The following is a 22,526-nucleotide window of genomic DNA, read 5'->3' as shown; positions in this document are numbered from 1 at the left end:
GTGTTTGATCCCCAGTCACACTTTCCGAGTTTATGTTTTACGGTGGCAACGTGGGCCAAAGTTAGTGTTTTGATGCCATAGCCATGCATTTCTACAGCTTGGAGTGTTTGGATTTCTTTTAAACTTTGTCTGAATCCTTAATTTCCTGGAGAATGTGTGTTGTTGGAATAGCCATCACAGTCTTTTAATATGTGTCTGATTTGAGATTAGTGATGAGCGTATTAAACCTTTAAATTCTCATTCCATAGTTTAGTAATTTCTTTTTTTTAAGTGGATTTTGCACACGGAGGCTGAGCAGGGAGCCAAAGGTGGAGCTGCAGGTGGCAGCCTCTGGTCTGGGGGTGATGGCTGTGGTCCTGTTGGCTCTGGGGCCAGTCCTGCACACACAGCTGTATCCGGAGCAGGTGGCTTGTGTCCCGGCCTCTGTCCCACCAAATGGCTCAGCAAAGAGCCTTGGGTCTCCTGGAGAAGCTCCTGTTCTCCTCTGCCCAGCGAGAGCAGCCACTGCCCAAGCTGTCAGTGGTGGCAAGAGCCTCTTCGGAGCAGGCGATGGGCAGGAAGCGCTGCTGAAATGGGAGAGGGTTAGAAGAAAGGCCACTTCACATCAACTTCTTTGTAAGGGGTTAAAAGCGCCGTGTATCCCTTTTTTTAAGAAGTAAATCGATGCTAAAATTTAAACTATGCACGAGGTCTCAAAAAGTATATGGGAGATTTAAGAGTAGTGTGACTTCTAGGGAAGATAAAAAAATGGAAAATTCTAATCCTGGACACCGTGCGACTAAAAATATCATTTTCATGACTATGTAAGAAATTAAACTCTCAGAAATTCAGTCTCCTCTTGGAGGGAAATTCCCAGGAGCCAGGGAAGGAGGAAGCTTTTTTTCCCCAAAGAGAATTAATGAATACTTTTCCCACTCAGATGTGACATTAGACCCGTGATTGTCACTTCCCTAGTGCTAAGGAGTGTTCTGGAGTGTTTGGCAGGGTGAGCGGGTGATGCCGGGCTGTCGCCCTGCTGCAGCCGTCGGGAGATGACAGGTACCGTCCCCAGCTCTGCAGGATGCAGGATTACCTCTCAACAGCAGGGTTATGAATGTATCTGATGTGTTTGCATTAGACTTTTCTGTTGCCCTACACTGAATTGCTGCTTTTCTATGTTGGATGCCATTTGGGTCTCTGGGAGTTGCTCTATCTGAGCTTAATGAGCACTATAGCTTTTAATATATTTGTAGAAGTGCTGCTAATGTTCTTAGATTATTTGAATTCCACACTGTGGTATAATATCTGTTTTATATTATTTTATCCATGCTTTTGGTTTTTGTTTTTTTTTTTTTTTTATGTAAAGTGTTCCTTATTGTTGTTCAGAAAGAAGAATTAAAGCTCTATTCTCTATGGTTAATGTATTTTCAAATCAATAAAATCCTGGAGGTTCTTTATGGCTGCACAGTCCCCGGTGAGACGGTGAATGTGGGGAACTCTAGAGAGGCAGCACCACCACCTTCAGAAATGCTGCTTCTGTGAGCACTGAGGGGGAACACCACGGTGCTGGCCCTGCTCCACAGTTGGGGACCCGGGACCTGGGGCAGCGGGCACCGCGAGCAGGGGTTGCTGGGGGTTGCAACTGGGCTGGGGAAACGCTGGTTGCAACAGTGCTGGGAAACTGCAGCTCTCCACATCCTCCCGCGCTGAGCTCGACCGGTGCTTCTCTGCTCCATGATCGCCTTTTCTCCACCTCAGACCCTGTGGCAGCTCCACATGCACCCAGTCCCAGAGCCCATCCTTTGCTCCGCAGGAGGTGGAGAACAGCTTTGCTCTGCCAAGCAGAGCTCTGGGTCCTGGAGGCACGGAGGCAGCCAGGTGAGAAGCATAAGCCGCAGGATCACCGGCAACCACTGCCTTTTGAAGTATTTATATTTTTTTCTCTCTCCCAACTTTCAGAGCCTTCCTTTGCTCCTGCTGAGTCTCTTTTCTCCCCAAGACCCTGCTGCCACCTCATCTCCTTTTTGCACCTCTCCCCTGTTGCAGTGCTGGCTTTCATCTGCATCGTGGTCCTCATCTTCCCTGACTGCATCTCTTGGTCTCCTGCGTCCAGCCAACCGGTGGCCCAAGGTGGTGCCCTGTGCAGCCGGGCAGACACCTCCTTGCCTCTGCTGCTCTCAGAGCCAGGACCTGGTGGTGATTTTTTATTCCTGCCTGTGATCCTCCTCTAACACAGCCTGGGTGTGCAGAAGGCAAGGGAGCGCTCTCCGTAACAGCCTGTAAAATGACCTTGGACTCGCTCTCAGTAGCTTGCCTTGGTAGTTCCTGGATCTATCTCTAGACCTTTAACCTGGTAGCGATATGACCGGCTGCGGTGCCTTTCTGGCTGCAGGTAAGTGCGTCACAGGAGTGACGAGTTTATCATTAAAAAACACAAGGAGGATGAGGAGAGCGGGAGGACGAGCTACTCACGGGTGCCTGTGCTTGGAGCTGTCGTGCCTGTAGAGTCCAGAAGGTCTTTGGGTGCTCCAGGGCTTCCGGCGCTCTCCCTGGGAGAGTGTCGTGCGTGGGAGTGGGGAAGAAGTGAACCTTGACTCTTGGAGTGCTCAATGCCGTCAGCCACCTTCGGTTCCTGCGCTCGTGCTGGGGAGGCAGAACATTTCCACCAGCCCGGATGCTGTATGCCATAGAGCACCAAGTTGAAATGCATTTCTAAAAATGAGATAGAAGTGAAAGCAAGATGGTACACTAGCTCCAGCTTCCTGCCTCTACACACTTAGAAGCAGAGGCTTAATTAAACAAAACCTGGTATTTAATTAATCCTTAATATATTTGTTTCTTGGAGCATGTTTGCTCTAATGGCACAGCACCAGTTTTTAGTGCAGGCAAATTGATTGCCAGGGAACTGAGAGTTAAGAACTTCAAAAGGCTGATGAAGACACTCCCCAAACGCGCATAGTTTGCAGAATGTCAGGGTGGGATTCAGCCAGCCCTTGCAAATGTGTTAATTACTTGATATTAATTGGCAATGTAATCACTAGAGGCCAAGTCCCCAGCGTGCAAAAGGAGAAATGTTCTGCATTTATGGCTCAGGGAGACTGGCAAAAATCCTGCTGTTAGGATGGTGGAAAACAAATGATCCTAAAAGTGAATTTCATTCATTTTTAACTCGGGATACTTTCTCACAGAAGCAGATATCCTGAGGTTGTGCTTTGAAGTGCACTTATGTTGGTACAGCCACTGACACGTCTCTCAGAACTGCAAATTCCTGAACCGTAGCAACTTTCTACCCGCTGGAGGAAGAACAACTGCTCCCAACGTTGGGCACTGGGCTGCAGACACGGGCAGGAGGAAGAACAACTGCTCCCAATGTTGGGCACTGGGCTGCAGACATGGGCAGGAGGAAGAACAACTGTTCCCAACGTTGGGCACTGGGCTGCAGACATGGGCAGGAGGAAGAACAACTGTTCCCAACGTTGGGCACTGGGCTGCAGACATGGGCAGGAGGAAGAACAACTGTTCCCAACGTTGGGCACTGGGCTGCAGACATGGGCTCTTGAGGAGATGCTTCCCCATCAGCTGGTGTTGGAGGGTGGCAGCTCCCCCAGGGGCAGGCGAGGTGGTGACATCCCCAGTATTTTCCATGGTCCGTTTTGATCCTCGGCCGTGTGAGTCGGAGCTCTTGGTGTGCCCATGTGAATGCAGCACTGCGGCGGACAAACCAGTTTAAGGTGGCACATGGCCAGGGCAGCCAAGAGGCGGTGTCGGTGTCACATGAGGATGAGGAGGGATCAGATGGGGATGAAGGGGCAGCCAAGGGGCTGTGTTGGCAAATCCAGCGGAGTGGTTGCCAGTGCTTTTTCTAACGCACCCTCCCCACAACATCACAGCATGTGGCACCTGCGCAGCCCCTCGCCGTGGCTGCGACAGTCGGGAAGGACCAGGAGTATTTATAGCACATTGTTAACACGGATGCATGAACATGTTAAATCTCAGCTCAAACAAAGTCCTTCTCGTCTAAACATCTACTTCTGCTGAGGTCTGCTCCATCCTGTTAACACCTCCAGCGACGTCTGGCTTGTTTAAGATGTTGTAACATGTATTTCAGCGATGCCCGTTTCCAGGGAAAAGAAAGCCAATATGCAAAGTCTTACTCACAACTGGGTGCAGCGATATGTGGGAAAATCCAACGGATAGCCCCATTTTGCACCAGTACAGCAGGGTTTGCTCTGGCACCGCTAACTAACCCCGATGGCAGGATAAGATGCATTAGCACAAAGCCGTGCTAACGGCTTTGTGTCCCTACCCCAGCAGTGCTGAGGGCCAGAGGTCCGTGCAGTAGGGATTTAGAGTGTCCGTTTGCTGGATTTGTGTGTGGTGGCTGGGACGGAGCAATTTGTACTTATGGTATCTTCCGTGATCTCTGGATGTATCTCCCAGCCATGAAAACCAAGCTCAGCTCCAGGAGACAAAGGCACAGGGGTGTGTTAAGCCGTTTCTTAAGCATAAGGAAGCAGAGTGCTATTTTCCTGGAGTTTCTCGGAAAGTGAAAGCATTTATGCAACACAATTAGCAGCCGCGTTAGAATATGTAGGCATTCACGATATTTATCAGAAAGCTCTCAGCTATAATAATGCATAAATTGGGATCACCTGTGGTGGTTTAGACAGAAGCGTATTTGCAGAGGAGCTTCCTGGAGGCTGTTTGGGAATAAGATGGTGTTGTCAGTGCAAGGGGCTCTCGGGGTTCAGTGCGTGGGCTCTGCTTTAATGACTGACCCGGCCGTTGGGTGGACAAGTGTATTTGAGCTTTTATTACTTTAGCAAATGGAACAAAGATACTCGCCCTTATCACTTTGAGTAACAACGTGTTGTTGTTGGCCGACTTACAGGAGTGTGAGCTGAAATCTGAGTCACTCTTTTGCTCCGGAAAACAAAAACAGACTCCCAGGAAATCTGCTTTCCTTTGTTCTCCCCACAGTCCCCCCAGAGCTGACCATGTGCCTGGCGCCGATAGCACAGGGCAGGGCTCGGGGCAGGATGGGTGCTGTGTCCCGGCCCAAACCAGCAGAGGCAAACTAGCCAGAGATTATATAATAGGCAAAAATTCCACACCCACTGATTTTTCTCTCTGCTGCAATAAAACCTTCACTACAGTGCAATCTTACAGCTCCGTTCTACTGAAAAGCATCACACGCACAGATCTGATATTCAATTATCCTTGTTTTTATTGGTCGAGGATTTCTGGCTCTTGCTGCTTTCAGCAGCTGAGGGATAAAGTAGGTTTGGTGACCTTTGCCATGCTGGATTTCTCCTTTCTGGAGGAAGAAATAGTTTGTGGATGCTGACAGTATAATCCTGCAAGGCATCACGCACCCACCGGAGAGGTATTGTCCTTCCCAGGCTGGCAAGCCAGGGCTGCTCAGCGCCCAGAGGAGCTCAGCCTTCGCAAGGGCGCGAATGATGGTCAAAGCCAGCTGGCTGACATGTGTCTGTGTGGTTTACAGACTCTTCCCTTTAAATCAGGACTCTCTCTCCTGTGTTCCTTCTCCCAGCCCTGCTCCTGTTTAAATCAGGAGTCAAACTGAAGCAGTAGGGTCACCGGGAAGGTTGTGGTGGGTCTGTGCCCTCTGCTGTGCTCTAAGCTGGGCATTTAGTGCTCTCTGTGTAGCTCTACACTGATTTCCCCAGTGGATGAAAATGAAGAGGTGGAAAAGAAACTTTTAAGGACCCCTGCCATGGTGGTGATGGGGCGTAGGAGGATTTTCTGCTTTCCTTTTTTGCATGATCTGTAGCTGGCAGTGGAGCACCCTCTTGCAGTACTTAATGCCTGAGATGTGCAGTGAGCTCCTGGCTGGTTCCTCCTGGGGCCTCATCTTGAACCTTCGATGATAGATTTGGCTTTCATGGGAGCGTTCACTTTGTGAAGGGCTGCAAGACAGGACACTGAAGTGCTCCACTGTTTAGGGCCAGAGCATTTCAAACCAATGTGGGCCTGAGAAGAGCAGCTGCTTGTTCTCCAGACCCAAATTAAATGGTTTTGCATGCATCTCCACCTCTTCGTAACAGGAGCAACTTGCTCAGCAGGAAGAGATGGAGATTGTTACGGCTGGAACAAAGGAGGGAATCTTGCCATTGCACCCAGAGCCTGGCTGCTGTGGCGGCAGAGGTGACATGGGAGCAGACTTTCATCCCCACAGAGGCAGCAGGCCAGCTGCTGTTCCAAGCTGCAGTGGCGTTTATCTGGGATCTCCTGACCTCAGGTTTGCAAGACAGGACCACTGCAGTTTGGCAGGCGCTCCTCATGGCATATGCAATTAACCCATTTCTCCACTACATGGCACTGACAGACTATGCGAGAGGAACCAGAACACTGGAGCAGCCCTGCTGGTACAGCAACCTTTGCTGGTATTCACTGTTCTGTACAATTCTTAGTTTAATTCTGTAAAGGTCCCACCGACTAATTGCATGGTAGAGAGGAGAAACTGTGGCGATACCCATGAGCTGCTAGTAAACTGGTGCACTGGTCAGGCAGAGCCTTTTGTTGGCTTGATGGCAAAAAATGTTTGTGTTGAGAAAATGAAAACATCTCAGAGATGAGGTCCCTGCTGTTTTTTTTTTCTGAGTACAAGCACTCGTTCACTTTATATTGCTTGCATATGATTGCACTGACGGTTCTGGTGAAATCATAAACCAAAGGTTTGAAGCTCAAATACCTGTGTGAGATGCGCCTGGCAGTATCTCTTTGCTATCGCCATCCAAATCGCGGAGTGGAATTACAGCTCTAATTTATATACATGGGGTGATAGAGCAGGACTCTGCATTTAACTCTGCCCTTAGATCACGGTTAACTCTAGCCCAATATTTGCTGATAAACACAGTGGGAGAACGGTTCACACAGGGAGGTAGTGAGAGAGCATGGGAGAAGAAACCCTTCCTGGAGGCACCGCAGCATATTCTGTGCTAGGTCCTGCCCTTGCCCAGTGGAGCTGCAGCGGTGGGATGGTGGTGGGCAGTGGTGGGATGGCAGATCTCCTGCCTAGAGCTGGAATTGGGGTGTGAGAGCTGAGTGTGGTGGCCAGTGGGGCACCCAGCTCCCCACAGCAGCACTGCAGGTCCCACACTTCCCCGCGCTGTGCTGGATCTGCGCTACTTTCCTTTTGCATTCCCTTTCCCACATAGCTGGGATGTCCCCAGGGCAACAGAGGCTGATGGAAAGCGAAGATGCAGCCCCTCCAGCTTTGCTCTGGAGGCTAGTGGAGACCTGGCCTGATCTGCACCAATTGCATCTACCCTGCAGTCCTGCAGGTGCAGCTGCTGCCTCTTGCCTGCCAGGGTTTGAAGCATCGAGAGCTTTTGTGGCTGCTTTGAAGCTCCCAGGTCTCATCTCCGCAGGCATTTGCAAAGACGCACACAGAAGTTCCTCCTCAGACAGTGGGAAACGAGGCAGTAGCTTCTTGGGAACAAGTCTGCTCTTCTTGAAGTTGTCCATTTGAATGCAGCCTCCCAGAGGCTACGGAGCCTCCGGAGCCCGGCTTGGCCAGTTCTCTCACCTCTGCCTGCATCGCTGCATATAGGTGCTTTTGTGGAGGGTGCTGCCATTAGAGCGGCTCCTGAATAACTGATCAGGCAATTTTGTTGTTTCACATTACTTGCTGAAAACCGCATGAGGTTTTTCTACAGCAGAGGTTCCCAAGCCATGGGAGCAATGAGAACCACTTCAAAGAGATGTAAGCAGTAGTAACAGTCTCTTTGCAGAGGCACTGATCCGAGCCATGGATCGCTCCCTTCATGCAGGTTCCAGCTGCCAAGAACAGCGTGAGCTGCAGGGTGGGTGCTGGCATGGAGGCGACTGCTTCCAGGCTGCCGGGAGGGTGCCGAGGGGGACAGGTGAATGAGCGGATGAGTTATGTCTTGGTTTCTGGAAAAGAGAAAGGCAAATGAGTCATGGAGTTGGAAATCCCTTTGTGTTTGTGTGTGTGGTGAAGATAAAAAGATTGCTAAGGTGGGGAAAATACATTTATTATCCTGATTTGGGAGCAAGGGGGGGTTGTGTGGGAAAGGGATCTTAATTTACATAGGATGTGGGTGTATACAACAAGGGTGGGGACAGAGGATTGAGGCGCACTGGTTTATTCCTGCAGCTGTTGCAAAGCTGGATGCTTTTGCTGCTGAAACCTTTCTGCTGGCCCCCATCCATGCACCTGCTAAGAGGCAGCTACTGTGCACCCGTATAGCTCAGGCATGCCAAGGAAGTGTCACCTCCTCCTGCAGTTTGGGAACGGGTCACAGGGAGATCAATCAGCTTGATTTGCTCAAGACCCCCGACGTCTGCAGAAGAGGTGAGCTTTGAATTGGGTCCCTTGAGGGCTGGTGAATGGCAGATTGGTAAGTTCCCCACTGACAGCAGGGACATGGGACCTGCTGCCTGACCTCCCGAGGTCCTGCTCAGAGCTGGGGTGAGGATGTGGAGCTGCCTTCTCCTGCATAGAATCATTAAGGTTGGAAAAGACCTCTAAGCTAAGTCCAACCATCAGCCCAACCCCACTGTGCCTGCTGAACCGTGTCCTGAAGTGCCACATCTACACGGTTTTTGAACCTCTCCAGGAATGGAGACTCCACCACTGCCCTGGGCAGCCACTGCCAGTGCTTCACCACTCTGTCAGGAAAGAAATTTGTCCTAATATCCATTATAAACCTCCTCTGGCACAACTTGAGATGATTTCCTTCCTGACCTATCCCTTGTTACTTGGAAGAAGAGACCAACACCCACTTCTCTACAACCTCCTTTCAGGAAGATGCAGAGAGTGATGAGGTCTCCTCAGCCTCCTCTTCTCCAGGCTAAACAACCCCAGGTCCCTCAGCTGCTCCCCCGGGATACCTGCTGTCAGCCGGGTCCTGCTTTCTCTCCAGGCTGCAGCGTGGGCATTGCCCGCCCTCCGTGAGTCACGAGCCACCACACTGCCCTGCTGCAGGAGCCAGGCTTTGGGGACTTTGGACTTCCCTGTCATACAAAACCACACCTTTGTAATGACAAAAAGCAGCATCTGGAGCATTTCAATCACTAGAACTGTGGCATCTCCTTGGAGATGGTGGAGGGGCCACAGAGGTGCCTGAGGGCAGATTCAGTGACTTGGATGCCATTCCTTGGGGTGGGGGTGTGTGTCTGGCTAAGGAGAAACACCCTTCGGTCTCATTTCTGGAGTCCTGAGCACAGGAAGGACATGGAGCTGTTGGAACGAGTCCAGAGGAGGTCATGGAGATGATCCAAGGGCTGGAGCACCTCCCATATGAAGACAGGATGAGAAAGTTGGGGTTGTTCAGCCTGGAGAAGGGTGCAGGAAGACCTTACAGCAGCTTCCAGGACTGAAAGGGGCTCCAGGAAAGCTGGGGAAGGGCTCTTGATCAGGGAGTGAGGGGACAGGACTAAGGGGGAACAGTTTTGACCTGCAAGAGGGGAGATTGAGATGAGAGATTAGGAAGAAATGTTTTGCTGTGAGGGAGGGGAGGCCCTGGCCCAGGTTGCCCAGAGCAGTGGTGGCTGCCCCATCCCTGGAGGTGTTCCAGGCCAGGTTGGATGGGGCTTGGAGCCCCTGATCCAGTGGGAGGTGTCCCTGCCCATGGCAGGGGGTGGAACTGGATGGGCTTTGAGCTCCCTTCTGACCCAAACCATTCCATGATTCTACGAGGAGAAATGCTCCCTAAGGAGATGTGCACTCTAGGTTGGGGTCCTGTGTCCTCCAGGCTGCCATTTGAGCACTGAGCACAAAGGCTGCAGCTGCCACTGCTGCAGGAGTAGCTGGGAGGCTCTGAGAGGATCCCTCTATGCAGTCCAAAGTGGAGGAGGTTGACAGTAGTGGCAGAAAGGAAGACCTAGGAGGACCTGAACAGTGGTGGCAGAGGTTCAGTTTAGACATCAGGAAAAATTTCTTCAAGGAAATGGTTCTCATGCTCTGGAACTGCTGCCCAGGGAGGTGGTGGAGTCCCCATCCCTGGAGGGGTTTAAGACACGGGCAGAGGAGGGGCTCAGGGATCTGGTTTAGCAGGGGACAGGTATGGTTGGATTCAACGATCTCCAGAGTCTTTTCCAACCATCGATTCTATGCTTCCATGAAAGCTCACCCCTGCCCGGGGTTCCTCTCACCCAGGGCTGGGGGAGCCTTGGCGGGCTGCGGGAGGAAGAGGCAGGAGGTTATATTTTCTTTAGGGGAGGAGGAAGGGCAGCGGTGGAGCGGCTGCCCTCATCCAGGCCCTGTCCTTTAGGAAATCGAGGTGGAAGGATCCACATGACTCGCAGCGAGCCAGAGGCGGGACTCGAACCGGAGTCTCTCAGCTCGGGGCAGGCGGGAAAGGGGGCAGAGCCACCCACGAACCCATTCGGAGGGGCCAGTGGGAGAGGGGGGCGGAGCCGGGCGCGAGCCTATTCATCCAATGGCGAGGAGGGGGGGCGTGGCCAGCCGCGAGAGCATTCATCCAATGGCGAGGAAGGGGGCGTGGCCACCGCTAAAGCCTCTTAAATGGGGCAGGTGGGAAAAGGGGGCGGGGCCACGTCCAACCCATTCATCCCTCGGCCAATCGCGACGCCGCGCGGTCACCATGGCAACAAAAGAGGCGCTTCCCACGGGGGCTGGACCATCCCTCCCCGCAGCCCCGGGGCGGGGCAGCCCCGGTGCGGCCTCTCCTTCCCTTTCCCCTCCCTTTACACCCACCCAACAGCCCCTTAACCCCAAGAGGGGGGGGGGCGGCTCTGTGTCTCTAAGGGACCAACCGGTAGGCGGGCAGGGTAAGTGAAGCCACGGTGAGGGGCGCAAGCGACTGGGCTAGGGGAGGCACTGGTTTACTCGCCCAGGGATCCCCTCTCCGTCTTCCCCCGGGTTGGCTATGAGGGCGAATTCCCCCCTCATAGCCAGCCCGGAGGGGGGAGACGAAGAGGGGTTTGTTTTTCACTGCGTCAGAGCCAAGGGCGAGGGGAGAGGTTTGGTGCTCGGGGTGTGTGTGCTGGGAGTGGGAAAGGAGACAAAAACACCCTTCCTGCTGTTCGTTTTGTGTGTTCTCTGAGTTCCAAAAGGAGCAAAGAAAGCCTTCGTGCTGTTCATTTTGTGCGTGCTAAGTTTCAAAGGGAAAAAAAGAAGACCTTCCTACTCTTAATTTTGTGCCTTTGCGCTCAGTTACGGAGGATAAAGCCCCTTTCGTGCTGTTCATTTTGTGTGTTCTCTGAGTTCCAAAGGGGTAAAACCTCTTCATGCTCCTATTTTTGTGTGTACCGAGTTCCAAAGGAAAAAAAAACCCTTCATGCTCATAATCTTGTGTGTGCTCATGAGTTACATAGGGGAAAAAAACCTCTTCATGCGCTCAATTTTGTGTGCCCTGAGTTATAAATGGGATAAAACCCCCTTCGTGCTGTTAATTTCATGTATGCTTTAAGTTCCAAAGGGATAAAACCCCTTTGTGCTCTTAATTTAATGTGTGCACTGAGTTCCAAAGGGAAAAAAAAAACCCTCCATGCTGTTCATGTTGTCTGTGCTAAGTTCCAAAGGGATAAAACTGCTTCATGCTCATAAGTTCATGTATGCTCTAAGTTATAAAGGAAAGAAACAACCCCTCATGGTGTTAATTTTGTGTGCACTCTGAGTTGCAAAGGCAAAAAAACCTTTAGTGCTTTTAGTGTCATGTGTGCTCTGAGTTCCAAAGAGGTAAAACCCCTTCGTGCTCCTAATTTTTTCCTTTGAAACTCAAAGCACACATGAAAACCCCTTTGTGCTGTTAGTTTTGTGTGTACGAAGTTCCAAAGGGATAAAACCCCTTCATGCTCCTAATTTAGTATGTGCTCTCAGAGTTACAGAGGGGTAGAATGCCTTCATGCTCATAATTTCATGTGTGCTCTCTGATTTACAAAGGAGAACCATCCCTTCATGCTTAATTTCATGAGTGGTCTGAGATCCAAAGGAAAAACACCTTTTGTGCTCTTAATTTTGTATGTGCTCTGAGTTACAAGAGGAGAAAACCCCTTTGTGCTCTTAATTTTACTTGTGCTCTGAGTTCCAAAGGGGAAGATAAGCCCTTCGTGCTGTTAATTTTATGGAGTTTATGCTGTTCTAGGTAGTTTTGTTGTGATTTTGGGTAACGTTTTGCTGGCGAGCGCTGCAGAACAGAGCCTTGTTATTGTAATCCAAGATGACTTTTGTAAGCACTGCAATTCATAGGAACACGGAACGCCAGGTAGGAAGGACCTTGGGGATCATCTGGTCCAACCTTTTAGGTGATCTGTAGTTGAAGTGAGATGGCTGAGCACCCTGTCGAGCTGAGCCTTAAAAGTGCCCAGTGCAGAGGAATCCACCGCTTCCCTGGGGAGACGATTCTAATGTTTAACTCTTCTCATGCGGAAACATTTCCTTCTGGAATCCAATCAGAATATCCCCAAGGGCAACTTCTACCCATTACCCCTTGTCTTTTCTGTGTGACTCCTGGTAAAAAAAAAGGAGTCTTCATCCTTGGCAGACACCCTTTATGTACTGGTACATGGTAATAAGGTCTCTCGTAAGCCTTATTATCTGTTCCCCTCTGGATTAGTGATGATAATGTGCTTGGCGTTCTTAAACGTACAAATAAAGATTCTCCGCTCCTCCACACCCCCATTCCTGACGAGTTTACAGCCGTGCTGACTCCCACTTGGCTTAGGAGCAGCCAGCAGGAGGGACCCGGGCGTTAAGCAAGTGCGGTATGTGCCTTCTCTTATGCCTTGGACTTTAGGGAACGTATCTGCTCTCTAGATAAGCATAAAGTGCCAGTTTAAGGTCATCGTGCTGGCTCTTTTTGGTTGCAGGTGTGCCTCTCTTTGCTTTTTGGCGTATCAGCCCGTGCATGTGTGTATGTTATTGTTTTAGAAGGATTCCTGACGCTTGGGTGGACAGATTTGTGTTCCTCCTTTGTGTTATGCAACCCACTTGTCTGTTTTTCTTCCTAATTCAAAATGATTATTTAGATGTGGATGGAGGGATGTGGGAGTTCCGCGTATGGGTGGAAATAGCTGAAGCAAAAGATCACATGGAGGTCGGTTCCTATTTGCCTGAATTTGCATGGAGTTCTGCGCTTGGATTTGGGCGGGAGCAAAAGCAGGAGTCTGAAAGGGTGCAGTTAATCAGTGAAATCACTTTATTTCCTGTGTGGTGTCGCGTTGAGTTGTGTGAAAAGCTTTGCCTTCCCGAGTCTGCTTGCAGCATTGTTACTGTTCTTGCGTTTCTCCCCTCGGAAGGTAGGAGATTAATCTTGCGGATTCAGGTATTGACTTGACTTCTATTTCTGTGGCGTAATCCATGTGATTTTGATTTGTGTAGGGAATGGGATTAAGGGAAATCACACTTGGCAGATGGCAGAGCTTTTCTATACCATTAAGAGATATCGTAACCTTTTACTATGTCTACAGATTTGATTTTTCAGAGTTTAGTAATGTCATTCTATTTGAGATAAAGCATTGCTTGTGATAAAACACTGGTTCTGCATTAAAGGAATTGCAATGTGTAGCAACTGATATTTTGTCAAAGCTGCTTTACTCCGTTGTGGTAATTGCAGGCAATTTTCATGGGAAGCTGAAGAGGTAAACTATGTTTCTAGGGTAACTGTGAAGTTGTTTAGCTGCTTCAGAGGTACCTTTTTTTTTTTTTCTAGAACTGAAGGATGCTGGTGTTTTAAGTGTCTCCCTTCCATAAATTAGAAGGCTCTGCATCATTTTAACAACCACATGAAAATATTGGTTCTCTTTGTTTTTCTGTGGTGTTTTTAGGGTGTGGTAGGGAAACAGACAGTGCATGGCAGAAATGCTGATAAAGTTGCCTGGCAGCTTCTTCCACATAAAGAATTTCCCCCCTCCCACAAATCTTTTAAGAATTTATAAACCTTTTCTTGCTTTTTTTCAATGTAGAATTTTCTTCACCGTGTGCTATGACTTTTTCTTTAATAACACTCAGTTATTTATGAGCAAGTAAATCTAGAAAGCCTTTCTACTTTAGAATAAAGAAGTAGGAATCCTATTTAAATAGAAGATGTAGCCTGTGACTCACTTTTGATAGGTGTATAGCTTGTTGGAAATATACCCATAAACTTCAGTCTGTTCTCTTTCAGACAATGCTCTGAGCTAGTTCTGAACTAAATGTTTCTTGTCCAATGTCTGCAAGACAGAGAGCACTGTGACTCTAAAGTGTCACAGCGTGGAAAGAGAGAGTTGCGGTTCTTCAGCTTGGAGAAGAGAAGGCTCTGAGGAGACCTAAAAGTGACCTTCCAGTAGCTGAAGGGGCTACCAAAGAGCTGGGGGGAGACTGTTCACAAATGCTTGTAGTGATAGGGCTAGAGGCAATGGGTATAAACTGGAGAGGGGCAGATTTAGACTAGACATAAGGAGGAGTTTCTTCACCATGAGAGTGGGGAGGCCCTGGCCCAGGTTGCCCAGGGAAGCTGTGGCTGCCCCATCCCTGGAGGTGTTCAAGGCCAGGTTGGATGGTTCTTGGAGCCCCTGATCCAGTGGGAGGTGTCCCTGCCCATGGCAGGGGGATTGGAACTAGATGATATTTAAGGTCGCTTCCAACCCAAACTATTCTATGACTCTATGAGTTTTTTAGAAGAATTAAAAATCTAGGACTGTTTTCTGAGTTGAATACTTGACGTTTGTCATTTTTACTATCTCACTTTATAGATGGGTAATAAACGACATGAATGTCAGTGAGGTTTGTGCTCACGCTGCAGTTCTGGAGGCTGCCTGCCTTATGGCTGGGGGAAAAAGGGCAGAGTACCCATTGGCATTTCTCCTCACTGGGATACTTAACTGACTAGATTCCAAAGTATTTGGAAAATGTTAATATCTGGCAATTAAACAATTTATTACCTTTTCTCTTTGCCATACTGAGAGCTGTGTGCAGTGGTGATGATGCTATTGTTTGATTCTTTGGGATTTTTAATACTGCTTCCAACCATGCGCAGCTCTGTCACCTTGGATGCTGACTGAGCCCCTTGTGTGTGTCCGCAGGCTCCTGGCAGCAGTAACGTGCTTCAGGATGCCTGATTTCTCCCAAAGTTAAAAAAAAAAAAAATCACTTATGACATGCAAATAGATCTTATTGAAAGAAGGAACTTCAGACTCTTAAGATTTGTTTGAATGCTTGCCAGCCCTTACTGCCCCACGGACAGAAGGTCAGATTTAGAGCACATGTGAAAGAAGCAAGTCCTAACCAGGAGGTCCCAGGTGGAAGGTAGATGGAGAGCTCTGGCATTAACACCTCCTGGGATTCTTTGCACAGCTCTGTGATTTTGATTGGGTGTTGTCCTGGACTCTGCTCCATTCAGTGCTGCTGTTTCTTTGGCTACTAGATAATTTTGAAACCAGTCCTGTCACCTCCCTTCTCTTTCACATGTGCTTGGCTACTGGGAAGTAAAAAATGAGTGCTTTCTCCTTGGTGAAGAATGCATTGCTGCCTTCACTGCCTAGTCCTTTTCTTGGGATTAGTCTTTATTTGGTCTTTGACCATTGAGTTTTCTGGTAGCTTTTCCAAGTGTCATCAGAATCAAGTTGATGGAACTCCTGGTGACTTTTCTCCTGTCCATGAGATTTTAAATAGTGGTAACAAAACCTCCCATAGTCTTAAAATTTTCAGCATAGCGGTGCTCATGGGGAATCATCTGCAGATCAGGGACACAGGACTCGGGCTCATATTTGAGAGGATTACTCTTAGCATATCAGTTAGGGGCACGGTGCAGTTGTGGCTGCAAACTGCCCTTCTCATACCTTTGGCTGCTCATGCGTTTAAAAGTTGTACTGGTTTCTTACTGAAAAGTCTCATATATCAAGATTTTTCTCTAAGACTTGGGATGTTTTCTCAGATTTCCACAGCGATTGATGACTTGGCACTGCTCACAAGCCAGGGGAAGCTTGAGTTTGTCACATTGAGTTGTGTAGTTATTTAAAAACGCGACTACTCAAAGGAGTGTGTGTGTGCGCATGCACGTCTAAATGAAGTTTTAAATGTTCTGCATCCAGTTACAGGTAACGTAATTTCTTATTTTCAGGTTATTTCTTTTTATAGGGGGTTTTCCTGCTCGAGGATACGAATAATGCTGGTTGGAGGTCTTTCGCTTTCATAGCTTGGTGAATGTACCTGATGTTGGGTGTAGGGAGGTACTTAATGTCTTTGATTTTCTACTAATTTATTACTTTATTTCTTAACACAGGCACAGCCCTTTGGGGCTCCTTCTTCTGTTCTTAAGTAGCCGGCAGCTTTTTGGAGGACACTGCTCTGTCTGTTCAATACTTTAAAGGGACGTTCATGGAATAGGAGGCCACGCTGTATTCAGTGGGCTGTTTGTAAAAGCGAGAACTGAAGTAAACTCCTTAATCCTGCAAGCCCAGGCATGAAGCTTGCAGTGATGCTGTGAGCATAGTCTCTATCACTTCTTTGTGTTTGATGCAAAAGGGTGACTAGAACCTGGGAATGTCGCAATGTTTTAGGTGTGCTTTTTGTTTGGTATGTTGGAATCGCCCAAAGACATCATATGGAAAAAGCCACAAACTTTTTGCCTCAGAAATTGCTTTAAATGAAGGCTCCCTGGTTGCAGGAGTAAGCTTTGCAGTACAAACCACCGCGTGGTTGTCTTGAGTTTGCAGCCAAAGAGACTGGAATAATAGCATCGAAGGGCTGTGGAATTCCCTTGGCAGCAAACTAGTCTTGAATCCTAATCACAGCCTTCTGAATGACTACAGACCTGGTAGATTGAACAGTTTAACTAGAAGACACCGTGCTCGATAAACTCTGGATGCACCTGCTCTGAGGAGTTGACTGTCCAGATTTTTCCTAGAACTGGACAGGCGTTGGCTATTGCGTTGCCCGTGTACGTGCTGCCAGCGAGACGTGACTAAAGAGCTGATTTTGAGGAGATGCTCTACTTGCTGGTTTGAAAGAGGTGAATGAAGTTGTCTCTGGTCATTTACTATTTGCCTTGAATGGGTTTCGGTGGGCGAAGCAGGTTTCCATATCTTAGGCTCTGTTAAGTGGCATAGAAAAGAAAGTATTGGGAAAACCTGGGTGTTGAGTTTTGGCAAAACACACAGAATTTAGTGTGATGGCTACTCTATCTTTTTGCAGCTATTGGTTAAAGTTAATCGATAATGTTTATCTCATGGCTGGATATCAATTTGCGCTACTGTGAACATTTGATCAGAAAGGGGTGTGAGGTCTACTGGATGATGATTTTCCTCAGAATTAGGCTTCAATAATCTGGACTCTTAAAAGAAGCGTACTTCGTAAATTACTTAATCTTTAGATTCTTTTCTCAAGTCAAGGTGCCTTATTTTCTTGCTTCCCACGTCTTTGGTCTGTTCTGGAAATATGCAGTGCTGGAACTTAGCAGGCAAGAAAGGCTTCAAATGGTATTCTAGACTCTTCGGGGTTATTTGTCAATGCGACTGTAAAAAGAGGAGATTAATAGGTATTTTCAGTTTTTAATACCTTGTGATTATGTTGAAACAACGGGACCTGAATTTTAGATTTATACTCTTCATCTCTACAGAACATGCTGGAGGAGAGGAAATGAATTTTTTTCCTAGGCTTGTACAATTGTGGTGATGCAATTGGAGCAGTCTGGGACTACAGAGGATTATTATCTGAAACATTGCTTGTTTCTGGTTTGAGTCATGTCCTATGAACATGTGCTTAAACACTGCAGGGGGGAAATCGTTAAGGGGTCCTTTAAAGCCGCTTACAGAGCCCTTGATTAGAAGTTCTTATCAGCCTTCAGTGCCAAAACTTTCAGTTTTGGGCTACGTTAAAGCAGTTGTATGCTTAAAAGAAGATAAATGTTGGGCTTGCAGCAGTGTGAGAACTCAAAGCTTCTTACTATTGTAGTAATTATGAGTCAGGATGGTCATTAGCTTGCTGTAACAAGTAGAAAAAGATAACCAAACCTTCAGCAATTGAATTGTGATCTACATAGTTTCCACTTAAAGGGAAAAAGCATGCCTGTGTGTTCCAGCAGTGTGTACGCAGCAGATGAATGGCTCTAGCTTGGGCGTAATTGTTACTTGTCTTATTTTATAGAATTAGCGTAGGCTTTAACGTGGGGTGGTAGGAGAGCTAAGTCTTTTTTCCAGGTCAAAATGCCCCTTTAATTTGGTTGGGGGCTGGGGAGAGCATTGCCATGAGCCGAGTGGGCTGTTAACTCCGGCTGCTGGCTTGACCCACTTACAGTTCGGCAGCGAAGCCTGCAGAGCTCCGGCATCGCTGGGAAGCGAGCACTGCTTGAGCTGGACCAACCCAGGAACAGGCGACTTTGAGGTGGTGCTTGGATGTGAATAAGGCAGATGGCAAAATAGAAGAAAAAGAAACATGCTGCATTTTGTTGTTTAAAATACATAGATTTCGCATGTTGGAAAAGAGGTGAAGAAGCAAAGGTGCTAATGCTTTGGTTTGTTAGTCTTTTTGTAATTCTAGTAGCTAAAACAATTTTACCCCTCAGTTTCTAAGGGTAAAACGCTGCCAGTGTTTTAGTGAAATGTATTAAAACATGAGTGTTTGTGTGCTTTTGCTGATACAGTGTTGTTGCCATACACATCAGCCCCTTCTGTTTATGTTTTCGTAGTGGCTGTTTTTTCTGATCTTAGTACTGGTTGAATACTGTGCCTTTCAACGGGTGATATTAATAAATGTGAGACTCTAAAGCTTGTTATTCCTACTGTTGTAAAGCTAGGATGATCTTTATTTTACAGTTTGATGAGAACTTGACAGACGTAAATTGCAATTCCTATTTAAGTTTGTCTTTGTGCCGCTATTTTAATGAGCTCAGACTTCAGCTTGGATTAAATCTGACTGCTTTTTCAGTTCACCCATAGTATCCGGAACTCTTGATAGGGATTGAGTTGTGCCAAAATTGAAGAGGGATGTTTATCTGCTGGAAGTATGTTCGACCATACAAGGCTTTCGATGGACAAAGCTGTCTCATCCATAACGAAAGCATTCGGCCCAGCAGAGCCATGAAACATTTAAAAGGGGGTTGGAATTTTTGGCCGCTGTAATTCTGTTTGATTTTTTTCATGAGAACGCTCAGAATCCTTCATTGAACAAAATGAGCACAGATGCCTTTCTAAAACAGGCATTTATGCTGAAGTTGTGCAGCTCAGCTGGCTCCTTCCTTTACTTGGAGACCTTGCAAGAAATGTCATTTTTCTTATTTGTAGTCAAACACTGCTCTAATTATATTGGCACCATTAAATGTCAGATATTCATATAATCTGCCTTTAGAATGTTTTAAGCAGCACGGTGGTTGCAGGCTAATCTAAATACCATCCTGTTCTTGCAGTGTGCACATACAAGTGACACGGGGGGGTTTTCTTTTGAGTGTCCGAGCCTACAGTAACAGTTATGTCCAAGAAAACAGATGTCTTGATTTATGCAAATAATATTAAGTGTCTCTAAAACATGTATGAATCCATGTATCTTGTGATTCTCACTGACTGTTGTTGTGTTCAGTTTACGTTCTTCACAGAAGTAATATTTTTTTACGAATCACTGCAGTTCTCTGGTTACTGCTTGCCCAGGAGAGATTAAGGGAATTGATTTGATTACAGTGGAGTTTCTAGTACAACTTCAGATCCTTTGTTGCTCTCCTAAATACAATTTTACTTAGTAGGAAAGAGAAACTACATAGTTCTGGGGGGCTGCAGGAGATGTTTCCGTGTGTTTGACCTATTCTTGCTGAATTTGGCAGGGGAATGGGTGTATTCTTGACTTCTTCCTTAGTCTGGTTGAATCGCTGTACACATGAGAAAGACTCATCAATAGTTACAGATCAGCATTTCAAGAAGGTCAGGGAAACTCGTTTCTGCGTGGTGAGCATTATGCTAATTCAGTTGTTAAACATATTGGAATTGTGCTTCCTTTTGCTTCTGCAGTGCTTGCAGATTCCATCAGAGCCTTTGCTCTCTGCTCAGAGAACTGAGGGTTAGTTTTGGGCTGGGAGAAGCTTTCTTGTATGCCCTGTTGTAATCATGTGCAAGAAATGTGCCTGCAGATTTCAGTTTATATCGAGTTCTTTGCATGAGGTACTCGCTTAAATAGTGTCACGGTTGTGCTGGTGCTTATGCATGAAGTTGAAATACAAGGAAATGATACCACGATGGAGGGGCCGAAGCCTTGTTTAAGATAAAATACCTATTTTCCTCTCTTGAAGGCACTTTGTATCAGGATAAAAGGCTAGGGTAGACTAGCAGCTGTAATGATTGAATTCATGGTTTATCTGTGTGCAAAAAGTAGTCTTTCAAAATGCTGCTTTTATGAATGCTGAAAATAGTTTCTTTGAGGTTAAAGATCTCGCCGTATTTTTCTGTTCAGCTTGAGCTAGAAATGGTAATGCTTTTATGTCTGTTAAGTCTTTCGTAATAACACCAGGAAGCTGAGCTCAGTGGTATTGCTCCTGATGAGTTAGAAGCATCTTTATACCCTCCCACAAGTTCTCGGGGCAAGGTGAGTTATGCTTTCCTGCCTGCCTCCTGGTCAGGGCTGCTGTAGTCTGGATTTTTCTTGCTGCTTTAAAACCTTTATAACGTGTGGCCTGTTCCATTTTCTGCTTATGTTGGCTCCTTCAATACTGTGAGGCGATTCTATACTGGAGATCTGCACTTGTGCATCCTCTTAATTATCCTGGTTCCACCAGGACTCGGCTGCTGATGGGAGCATGGAAAAAATCCTGTGAATAGGGAGGGACACCTAAACCCAACATTTTGAGAACATCTTCAGGAATTTCTTTGGTTTCACTTCCCAAGTTTGACTTGAGGAAGCCCAAGAAGCCTTTGGCTCTAACATTCAGCTCCTTGGATTGATATGGCTCTTGTTCTGTAACTGATTTGATTCAGATGGGATTCCTCCAGCAGAAGTTCTGGGTCCAGTGTCATTTGCCCGTTGTTCTCCTGACAGCATAGTGCCACTGCTTGAACGTGCAGATCTGCATCAAGAAGGCCAGCGAGGGAGTCGGCTCAGTAGATTCCCTAGTAGCTGCAGGACTTATCGTGCCTATTAAAGGTGATGAACGTGTCTCGTGCCTTCCAGAGGCATCCAGTGGTATTGACAGTGAAGGTGAGCCCAGGTCAGTTAGTCATGCTTTGTGGTGTGGCTTTCTGGGGCAGGACTGGGCGGAGGTGGGGAGCTGGGAGATGTAGTCTGGTTTTGTTTTGGGTCAGACTTCAGTCAAAGGAACCACCTTTCTTATAACTTTGAAAAGATGTTTTTAAATTCACTCTGAGACCATTCTCAGGTTACTAAAATGCTACTAAAATCCCTCTTTGAGTATGCCCTGAGGAACTGGGATCAGGCACCGGGGCTGCTGTCAGTGTGATTAGGTGGCTGTGATTTGAGGACAGCTTCCCAGTCTGGATGCCCACAGTCAAGCAAGTGCTTGTGTGTAGGTTCTCACATTGGGGTGAACTGGACATACCTGTGATCTCTTGTTCCAGCTAACTTTTACGAACTTCAAAATATGCCCATGCTAGCTGTTTGTTATTATTGACAGTATCTGCTTTTAAGTGTTTTTATGTTACTCTTTCATCTTCTTTTTGATGTGTTAAGAGTGGTTTTTGTGGCTTCTGTGCTTAAAACTTACCAGAAAGTTTAGAAAAACCACTGTTCACTTGTGGTTAAAACGCACTTCTGTGCTAAGGCTCATGAACGTTATTTCAGTAGCCACTTGTGCTTTCCTTCGCCTCCCCTCTGTGCTCCTGCTAGCATGGTGTGCGGGATGCAGGGCTGCGTTCCACACAAGTGTTCGGTCACAGCCAGACGCTTCCAGGTCCTCGGTGCCTCCACGGTTTGGATTTCACTACTGTTTTGTTTGCACTTCTGATATTTTTTTTTTCCTGCCCCCTCAATAAAAATGTTAACTTTCCAAGTGTCTGAACTGTTGTCTGCTATTTAATAGGCATTAATTCCCTTTCTGTGCTTTCTCAAGCGTGTAGGGAGAGGAGTGTTTTGCAGTCATAAAGCTTCTAGTGTGTTGACCAATAATTCATTCAGCAAAATCGAGCTCTGTAAGAACATCATGGCAGGTGGGTATGGTTGGACTTGATGTCATCTCAGAGGTCTTTTCCAACCTGGTGATTCTATGATTCTGAAGGACAAAGTAGTAAATGATGACTAACATGCAGGCTTTGTGCGTCCAGAGTTCATGGCTTAAAGGTGCTTTTGTTCACAGATGAGAAGACATGTGGTGTCACTGCTTTGGTTCCTTATGGTCACTCAGGACTCTCTGATGCTGTGTTCAATTCATACTCCTTCTGGAGGAAGAGGAACTCCTTTGTGGATTGCTGCTGACAACCTGATAGTGGATAACAAAAAACCCCATACATACAAACTAGAGAAAAACAGAGATGTTTCTGAAATGGGTGTTTGCATCGGTAGGGGAAGAACCTTAGGCTATTTCCTGCATATGTGAAAAACTAGATGTGACCATTGAAGGAAAATCAGGAGCTTTATCATCGAGATGGCTTTTCTAGTACATACAACATTCCTGACATAGCACCTT

The 22,526-nt window shown here is 47.2% G+C and overlaps 1 protein-coding gene across 1 annotated transcript in view; it reads left to right on the top strand.

Moving 5' to 3' along the window:
* Window positions 1-10,629: 10,629 nt before the first annotated feature.
* KIAA1671 (KIAA1671 ortholog) overlaps window positions 10,630-22,526 on the top strand; it is a 79,890-nt gene continuing 67,993 nt past the window's right edge. Inside the window, exon 1 of the mRNA XM_054082081.1 lies at window positions 10,630-10,761. The gene's annotated coding sequence lies outside the window, so the exon portion shown is untranslated. The remainder of the gene's footprint in view (window positions 10,762-22,526) is intronic.

Source organism: Cuculus canorus, chromosome 17 (assembly GCF_017976375.1).
Source record: "Cuculus canorus isolate bCucCan1 chromosome 17, bCucCan1.pri, whole genome shotgun sequence".
NCBI lineage: Eukaryota > Metazoa > Chordata > Aves > Cuculiformes > Cuculidae > Cuculus > Cuculus canorus.
Note: the sequence above shows the minus strand (reverse complement) of the source record. Positions and strands in the feature narration are given on the sequence as shown.